This window comes from Gracilinanus agilis, chromosome 3, assembly GCF_016433145.1.
Source record: "Gracilinanus agilis isolate LMUSP501 chromosome 3, AgileGrace, whole genome shotgun sequence".
In the NCBI taxonomy this organism is placed as follows: domain Eukaryota; kingdom Metazoa; phylum Chordata; class Mammalia; order Didelphimorphia; family Didelphidae; genus Gracilinanus; species Gracilinanus agilis.
Window position 1 is genome coordinate 170,307,762 of NC_058132.1, and position 9,669 is coordinate 170,317,430.

Sequence of the window (9,669 nt, forward strand, 5' to 3'; positions counted from 1 at the left end):
AGACCAATGATTCTCAAATTGTCTCTTCTAGACCTGTTTTCTTGATCTGTCAATTTCTCAGTGAGATATTTCACATTTCCTTCTATTTTATCAGTCTTTTGACTTTGCTTTATTTGTTCTTGCTGTCTTGAGAGATCATTGGTTTCTACTTGTCCAATTCTGGTCTTTAGAGTTTGGTTTTCTGCTATAATCTTTTGATTTTCCTTTTTGATTTGGTCAGTTCTTTTTTTCATGGTTTCCTCCAATTTGCTTAACATTTTGTTTGATTTTGGGGCATCTTTATCCAATTGGGAGTTTCTGTCTTTTAATCTGTTAATTTCCTTTTGAGCTATTTCCCACTTCTCTTGCCAAATCTCTTCCATCTTTCTCATGATCTTAAATTTGAATTCTTCAAGAGCTTGTGACCAATTTTCATTTCATTGGGAAGGTTTGGATGTGATTACTTGTTTTTTCTCCTCTGTTTGCTCTGTTGTCTGGATTTTTTCTGTGTAAAAGTTGTCGAGGGTTAAAGATTTCTTGATCTTTCTCTTTTGAGGTTCTTGTGCATGGCTTGTCATTATTATTATTATTATTTCTTTCTCAGGCAGAAGTCTGGGTGAGGGAGACAGGCTCTCTCTGCCTATCATATTGAACTGTGGAGCAGCTTTTGTCTTAGTCACAGCACCATGCACCATCTCAGATTTATCCTCATGCCCAGGGTCGATCTGAGCTCTTTAGGCTCCTGAGGTCTCAAGTCTAGTTGTTCTCAGGGTCTAGCCACCTGGTGGTTCCTTTGCTTGCTCCTCTGCCCGAAACTCCTTTAACAGTCTCAGGGCACTGCTTCCATAGTCATACATCCCTCTGCACAGGGTCCGCACTCAAGGTCTGTGTCCATGCTTGCACTCAAGGTCTGTGTTCAAAGTCTGGTTCTTTAGCCTCTTGGGGGGTCTTAAGTCTTGCTGCTCTCAGGAGCAGGCATCTCAGGTAGCTGCCAAGAACTTAATGAATGCCCCAAACTTGCTCTATCTCTTGTGCACTTGCTTTGGCACAGTGGGTGGTGTGGATGAGAGGGGGTTGCTCAACTCTCTTTTTAGTGAGAGCTATTTCATCCCTTTATAGCATGGAAATCCTCCAATCCCACATACCTTCAATGTTGTGCTCTGTTGTGGGGTCCCTTCATTAGTCTTGATTTGTTTTTATGTCCTCTTGAGGAGTCCTATATGTGTGGGTTACGAGAGGTTAAGGAGGTGCTTCTACTCTGTTGCCATCTTAACCCAGAAGTCTCTGCATCCCATAGATTTTGATATGATGTCTCCTCATTGTCATTCTCTTCAATGAAATTAATTGTTTCTTTGATTTGTTCTTTAACTAATTGATTTTCCAGGATCATATTATTTAATTTCTAATTGATTTGCCTCTCCATGTACTCTTAATAATTATTATTTTTATTGCATTATGATCTGAAAAGGTTGCCTTTATTATTTCTTCTCTTTTGCACTTGTTTGCCATTTTTATGCCCTAGTACATGGTCAATCTTTGAGCATGTACCACGTGCTGCTGAAAAGGTGTATTCCCTTTTATTACTATTTATTTTTCCCCATATATCTATTAACTCCAATTTTTCTAGTATTTCATTCACATCTCATCTTTTTCTTTTTTCTTTTTTGGTTTGATTTATCTAGATCTAATAGAGGAAGGTTCATATCTTCCAATAGTAAAATTTTACTATTTCCTCCTAAACCTCCAGTAGTTTCTCATTTAAAAATTTGGATGCTATAGCATTTGTTACATACATGTTGACTACTGCTATTTCCTCATTGTCTATATTGCCTTTTATCAGGATGAAATTACCTTCCCTGTTTCTTTTAATCAGATATACTTTTACTTTGGCTTCGTTAGATATCATGATTGTGACTCCTGCCTTCTTTTACTCAGTTGATGCCCAATAGATTTTCTCCAGCCTCTTACCTTTACCCTATGTGTATCTACTTGCCTCATGTGTGTTTCTTGTAGCCAGCATATGGTAGGATTTTGGTTTCTAACCCACTCGGCTATTTGATTCTGTTTTATGGGTGAGTTCATCCCATTCATATTCAGAATTATGATTACCACCTGCGTATTCCCCATCATTTTGATTTCCTCTCCTACTCCTGCCTTCCTTCTTTCAATATTGCCTTCTACACCAGTGCTTTGCTTTTAATCAATCCCCCTAATCCCCACTGTTATTTCATTTCCCTTTACACCCCCTCCCTTTTTATTCCCCTCCAATTATTTTTAGGGTCTATTAAATTCCCTTACCTCTCTCTTTCCCTCCCTTTTTGTACTGCCTGCCCCACTCCCACCCTTGCCATTTCCCTATCAACTACCCTATAGGGTAAGATAGAATTTGATACCCCAATGGATCTAGATGCTCTTCCCTCTCAGCTGATTCTACTGAGTGTAAGGTTTGAGTATTACCTATAAGCACTCTCTTCTTCTCTTTCTTATAATAGCATTCTTCCCTTCCTTCTCCCATTCTTCTCTTTATATAGTATAATTTATCCTATTTTTCTAATTCCTTCAAATTTTTCTTGGTGCCATCTTCTATTTTACCCCCTTTCTTTTTTTCACATATCACCTTAACCACTTAGTACCTCAACCAACTACCTATGAATAATTCTTCTAACTACTGTGATAGTTAATACAGTTTTTGAGAGTTACAAATATTTTTCCTTATGGGAATATAAATAATTTGACCTTACTGAAACCTTAAAATATTTCCCCCCTCTTTTTTGTTTACTTTTTCATGTTTCTCTTGAATTTTATATTTGAACATCAAAGTTTCCATTTACTTCTGGTCTTTTCTTTACAAATACTTGGAAATCTTCTATTTTGTTAAATGCTCATACTTTCCCCTGGAAGAGTATAGTCAGTTTTGATGGGTAGATGATCTTTGGTTGTAGACCCAATTCTCTTGCATTTCTTAATGTCATATTCTAAGTCTTACATTCCTTTAGTGTGGAGGCTTCCAGATCCTGTGTAATCCTCATTTTTGCCCTTTGATATCTGAATTATCTTTTTCTGGCTTCTTGCAACATTTTCTCCTTAGCTTGGAAGTTCTTGAATTTGCCTTTTAAGGATTTAATGTAGAGGGTGATTTATGGACTCTTTCAATGTCTATTTTGCCCTTTTGTTCAAGAATATTAGGGCAGTTTTCTTAGATAATTTCTTCTAATATGATGTCAAGGTTTCTGTTTATCTCCAGGTTTTCAGGTAGGCCTATGATTCTCAAATTGTCTCTCTTTGACCTTTTTTCCAAGTCTGTCATCTTTTCAATGAAATATTTCATGTTTACTTCTAATTTGTCATTCTTTTGACTTTGATTTATTAATTCTTGCCATCTTGTGAGATCATTGGCTTCTATTAACTCAGTTCTATTTTTTAAAGACTGGCTTTCAGCTATGATCTTTAGATTTTTCTTTTCTATTTGGTCTATCCTGCTTTTCATGGCTTCCAGCTGTTTAATTCTGGTCTCCAATTTGCTTATAATTTCATTTGATTTCTGGGCTTCTTTTTCAAAGTGGGAGATTCTTTCTTTTAAACTGTTATTTTCTTTTTGATCTATTTCCCAGTTTTCTTGCCAAGTTTCTTCTATCACTTGGTTCATAATCTTGATTCTGAGCTCCTCAAGAACTTGTGAGCAACTGCCATTTTGGGGGAAGGTTTGGATGTGTTTGCTTGTTTGTCATCCTCTGCTAATCCTCCTCTATAGTCTTGGGTTTTTTCTCTGTAGAAATTATCCAGACTCAAGATACTTTTCTTAGTTTTTTTTTGGTAGTTGTAAATTGTAGTTCCTGGGTATTGGTGGCCATTTCTATGCTAGTTCTTTCTTCCCTTTTCAGTTATAAGTCTGAGTGAGGAGGGTAAGCATGTCTTTCTGTGGAGCTATAGAGAGGTTTTTGCCCTGAGGCCACTTTTCAGTCTTCTCTGTGTCTGTTGTGTGCAGCCCCTCTCTGCCCTATCTCCTTGTCCAATATTCATGTTCCTCAGCCTCCTGGGGTCCCAAGTCTTACTACTCTCTTTGGTAAGTCTGTGGTGTCCTCAGCCAGCCCCCTGAGAAACCTAGTGATTGTTACAATGCTCACTTTGACTCTGGTGCTACAGGTGGAGTGGGGAAGTGGTGATCAGCTCATGCTTTGGTAGGAGTAATTTACCCCCTAATAGCATGGAAATGCCCAAACACTATCTACCTTCAAAGGCTGCACCTTACAGAAGAGCCCCTTCACTCATCTAATTTTGATTTTTGTCCTTTTGAGGTGCTTTATATAGGTATGTTATAAGGAGAGGAGGAAGCCCTTTGTTTCTACACTGTGGCCATTTTTGCCTGAAAATCCAGAAATGTTTTTAACACTATCTTTAACAACAACCACATCAAAATATTGGTCCTGCCCACTCAATTAATGAAATTTATTTTCTTTTTTACTCAATAAACTGATTCCCAAGGAAAATACTTTTTAAAAAGCTCTCAAGGGGCAGCTGGGTAGCTCAGTGGAGTGAGAGTCAGGCCTAGAGACAGGAGGTCCTAGGTTCAAACCCGGCCTCAGCCACTTCCCAGCTGTGTGACCCTGGGCAAGTCACTTGACCCTCATTGCCCACCCTTACCAATCTTCCACCTATGAGACAACACACCGAAATACAAGGGTTAAAAAAAAAAAAAAAAAAAAAAAAGCTCTCAAAATGCTCAGAGCCATGGAAATATCTATAGAATTGGTATATTCCTTAACCAGAGCAACTACTTTATTCTTTATTCTTTTCAATATATTATATCTGATATTTTGTTTTCTTCATTCTAATATATAATATCTGATATTTTGATTAAAAAAACCTGACTCTGATCTCAATAGTTCTGATCATATCTTACATATTTGCAAACATATTATGAGTTGGGTTTTTCAAATGACATTTCCAATCAAAAAAGCATTTGTCTAAGTCTTTCATTTCCCCTTTGTTAAAGTAATTTTTTTTATATAAAATCTTTTACTTTACAGTTAGTTCCAGGACTCAGTCTCTCCATTTATCTGTCCCATAGAATCTTGCCAAATGATTTTTTTAAAAAATTGAAGTACTATATTTACTTCATCTGCCAAATTTCCCTGTCTCTCATAGTAGTCATATTTTAAAGGATTTTAGCAGCTGAATTTCAAAGGATGAATTCCCCATGATCAAATTCAAAAATGGGTAGTTTAAAATTGTGCATTTTCTGTATTCTTTGATAACCCTCAAAATAATTCAAATTTATGACCATGAAATTTTTATATAGCATTCTTTATCTTTTAAATTCAAATCTTTAAAACTCTTACCTGTTAGTGTCCCAACTGTAGGAGATCTGGATTTAAATCCCATGCCACTTACTAGCTATATGTTCTATAGCAAATAACTTCTCAGGCCTTCAGTATGCTCATCTGAACAATGAAAGAGTTGGACTAACTGATCACTTTTCAGTTTTAATATTCTGTCATTTTAAAAAATATTCTTTAGAGTAGTATTATATTACTTTATACAAATATTAAACTAATATAAGACTTTCTTTAATTTGATTAATTGCTCAGAGCACCAAGAGGTTAGTTTACCCCTTGTCCCTTTTTTAAACCAGTTTTAAAGGACCTTTTGAGTTCCTATCTCTGAAAAAGAATCTTTGCATATCCATGTAGTCTTATGGTAGACTGGACCCAGGATAGAATTATAACTTCAACATGGAATCCTACTCTTTAGATAAACAAGACACATAATATTTTTTTCCTGAATGTAGAGAAGAGTATTGGTCATGATGGATAAATAAAGTGAAGATGTACAAGATCCTCTTTTGTGGATAGTAATAAGTTATTTTCTATTCCTGTTTATATGTAAAATCGAATACCATTTGGGGGTAGTTTTTGAGACTTGCGGGAGGGGGGAGCATATATAAAACCTAAAAAGTTCAAAATTAATTTCTTAAATTTGAAAATAGGCTATACATTAAAAAATAAATTTGTTAAAATGTGCAAAAAAACCATCTCATCATATCGATTCCAAGAATTTTCAGGTAAAAGACAAAATCAAGAAATGCAGAAAGTTTTGCATAATATTAAATCCTAAAAAAGAAAATAGACATCTATTTGCAACTTGAAAGAGTGATAATAGGAAAACATTGATAGATCAGCACACAAATTGCTAATTCATAGTTGAGCAGCAATATTAAAAAAGAATAGCTAGTTAAATTCATTGTATGTGTATCCAATCCTATCCTATTCTCTAGCTAGACTGTAAGCTTTATAAGGGTAAGGGACTATGTTTTATCTACATTTTCTTTCTTACTTTGTATATAGTTTAGCAACTGGATGAACTCCTCATAGTTTCTACACAGTGGATCCTCCTATACAAGGCTATCCTAGATTCATATTCTGTGAGTTTACATCTACTCTAAACCATAGCTCACAAGCCCCTAATGTGCTCATCTACCCATTCATCCTGGGATATAATTAGTAAAAATCAAAGGAATTTCCTGAAATAATATAGAAAGAAAAAATGTCAATAAAAGATTTCCTCTCATACACCTTATCTTCACTCTCTAAGAATACACAGCATTAAGGAGAAGTGGACTCCTGTAGTGGAGACACATATGAAGACAGGTATAATTGTAAAGAAGATGCAAAGGGACACATGTAACAAACTGTGTGGCCCTTCATGGAAGGACATATGTGGGAAAGGACAGACAACTCATGCCTCCAATACTTCAGGGCTGGTTGCATCTTCTATTGCTTCTCCTGGGACTAGTCTTGGTGTGGAATTTCTGCTAGGCATATACTATCAGATATATAGTCATTTACTAGTGGTTTTATGTGACAGTTGCTCAGTATTATTCTCTAGATCCTGTGATGGCTAGTGGTTGTGTGGCTTTCCTTTGCTTCCATTTTTGCAAGTGTTCTTACCATGAATGTAATCTCTTCTTCGTGGAAAATGAGTAGGATCTGCCATCTGCTTTTTACGTTGACAGCATGGAGGCTTTTATTTCTTTGGGTTTTAGAGAACCAAAGCACCAACACAAATATGCCCAGTCACTGAACTAGGGAGGAGAAGAAAAATATTTTCATTGGCTTTTTTCCAGCCATGAGAAGAAGTTGATTTATTTCTTAGAGCCCTGGCTAGAATAACCATTATCTCTCCAGAAAAAGATTCCTCAGCTCAGGTACCAAGTTCTTTGGAACAAAGCTGAACCTGCAGTTATTTGGTGATTTCAGACTTAAATCTACTGTTTCTTCATCTATATTTCCTGATCCCCAAGGACCTCCTTCTTAGACATCAAGAGGCTCTGTCTGATTTAGACTGAGAAAATCTTAATAGAATTTTACAAAATTGTCACTTGTCAATTGAAGACTTCTTTTTAATTGGCTTCTTCTAGCTGATCAGTTAGTAGTCAAGCAATAAGCATTCATTGTCTCCCTACTAAGTGCCAGGCACAACGTTAAATACTGAGGATATGCAAATACATACTCTAGAGGAACTTGGATTTCCCTAGGGGGATACAACTTGTTAACAAATAAAGAAGTGAGAGGGGTCAAAGGCTTATAGATAACACAGAATCCTTACTTTTATATGATGAATGTTGTCTTTAAAAAAGATTTACTTTAGTGCCATACCTATCAAACTACCAAAAAACTTTTTTACTGAATTAGAAAAAACTATAACAAAGTTCATTTGAAGAACAAAAGATCAAGAATATCAAAGGAAATAATGAAAAGAAAACGTGAAGAAAGGTGGCCTAGCAGTACCAGATATTAAGCTATACTATAAAGCAGCGGTCATCAAAACAATATGGTACTGGCTAAGAGACAGAAGAGAGGATCAGTAGAATAGACTTGGGGTAAGTGACATCAGCAAAACTGTATTATCAACCCAAAGAGCCCAACTTTGGGGACAAAATCCACTATTTGACAAGAACTGCTGGGAAAATTGGAAAACAATATGGCAGAGATTAGGTTTAGATCAACATCTCACACCCTACACCAAGATAAATTCAGAATGGGTGAAAGACTTGATTATAAAGAAGGAAACTGTAAGTAAATTAAGTGAACACAGAATAGTATACTTGTCAGATCTCTGGGAAAGGAAAGATTTTAAAACCAAGCAAGAGTTAGAAAAAAATTATAAAATGTAAAATAAATAATTTTGATTATATTAAATTAAAAAGTGTTTGTACAAACAAAAACAATGCAACCAAAATCAGAAGGAAAACAACAAATTGGGAAAAAATCTTTATAACAAAAAATTCTGACAGAGGTCTAATTACTCAAATATACAAGGAACTAAATCAATTGTATAAAAAAATCAAGCTATTCCCCAATTGATAAATGGGCAAGGGACATGAATAGGCAATTTTCAGATAAAGAAATCAAAAGTATCAATGAGCACATGAGAAAGTGTTCTAAATCTCTAATAATTAGAGAAATGCAAATCAAAACAATTCTAAGGTACCACCTCACACCTAGAAGATTGGCTAAAATGATAGCAGGGGAGAATAATGAATATTGGAGGGGATGTGGCAAAATTTGGACATTAACTCACTGCTTGTGGAATTGAGAACTGATCCAACCATTCTGGATGGCAATTTGGAATTATGCCCAAAGAGCTCTAAAAGAATGCCTGCCCTTTGATCCAGCCGTACCATTGCTGGGTTTGTACCCCAGAGAGATCATAGATAAACAGACTTGTACAAAAATATTTATAGCTGAGCTCTTTGTGGTGGCAAAAAACTGGAAAAGGAGGGTATGCCCTTCAATTGGGCAATGGCTGAACAAATTGTGGTATATGTTGGTGATGGAATACTATTTTGCTCAAAGGAATAGTAAACTGGAGGAATTCCATGTGAACTGGAAAGACCTCCAGGAATTGATGTAGAGTGAAAGGAGCAGAGTCAGAAGAACATTGTACACAGAGACCAATACACTGTGGTAAAATCGAATGTAATGGACTTCTGTACTAGCAGCTATACAATGACCCAGGACAATTCTGAGGGATTTGTGGAAAAGAGTGATACCCACATTCAGAGGAAGAACTACAGGAGAGGAAAAAGAAGAAAAACAACTGTTTGTGACACTTGAGTTGATGAGGACATGATTGGGGATGTAGACCTGAAAGGATCACACCAATGCAACTATCAATAATATATAAATAAGTTTTGATTGATGAAACATGTTAAAACCAGTGGAAATGTGAGTTAGCTATTGGGGGGAGGAGTTTGAGGGGGGTGAAGGAGAAAGTAAAAACATGAATCATTTAACCATGGAAACTTTTTCTAAAAATAAAAAAATTAATCTAAAAAAATAAAAAAATAAAAAAGATTTAGCAAGCCCTGGATATGGTAAGCACCAAACAAGCAAAGGTTATATTCAAAATAAATACACAGGTACCAACTCATACCTATCAGACTGGCTGATATGACCAGAAAGGAAAATGATAAATGTTGGAGGGGATATTGAAAAATTGGGATGCTAATACACAGCTGGTAGAGTTGTGGACTGATTTAACCATTCTGGAGAGCAATTTAGAAAATTTCCAAAGGCCTATAAAATTGTGTATACACTTTGACCCAGCAGCTATCACTCTTAGGTCTGTACTCCAAAGAGATCAAAGAGATGGAGAAAGGACCTGTTTTTACAAAAAAGTCTATTTTGT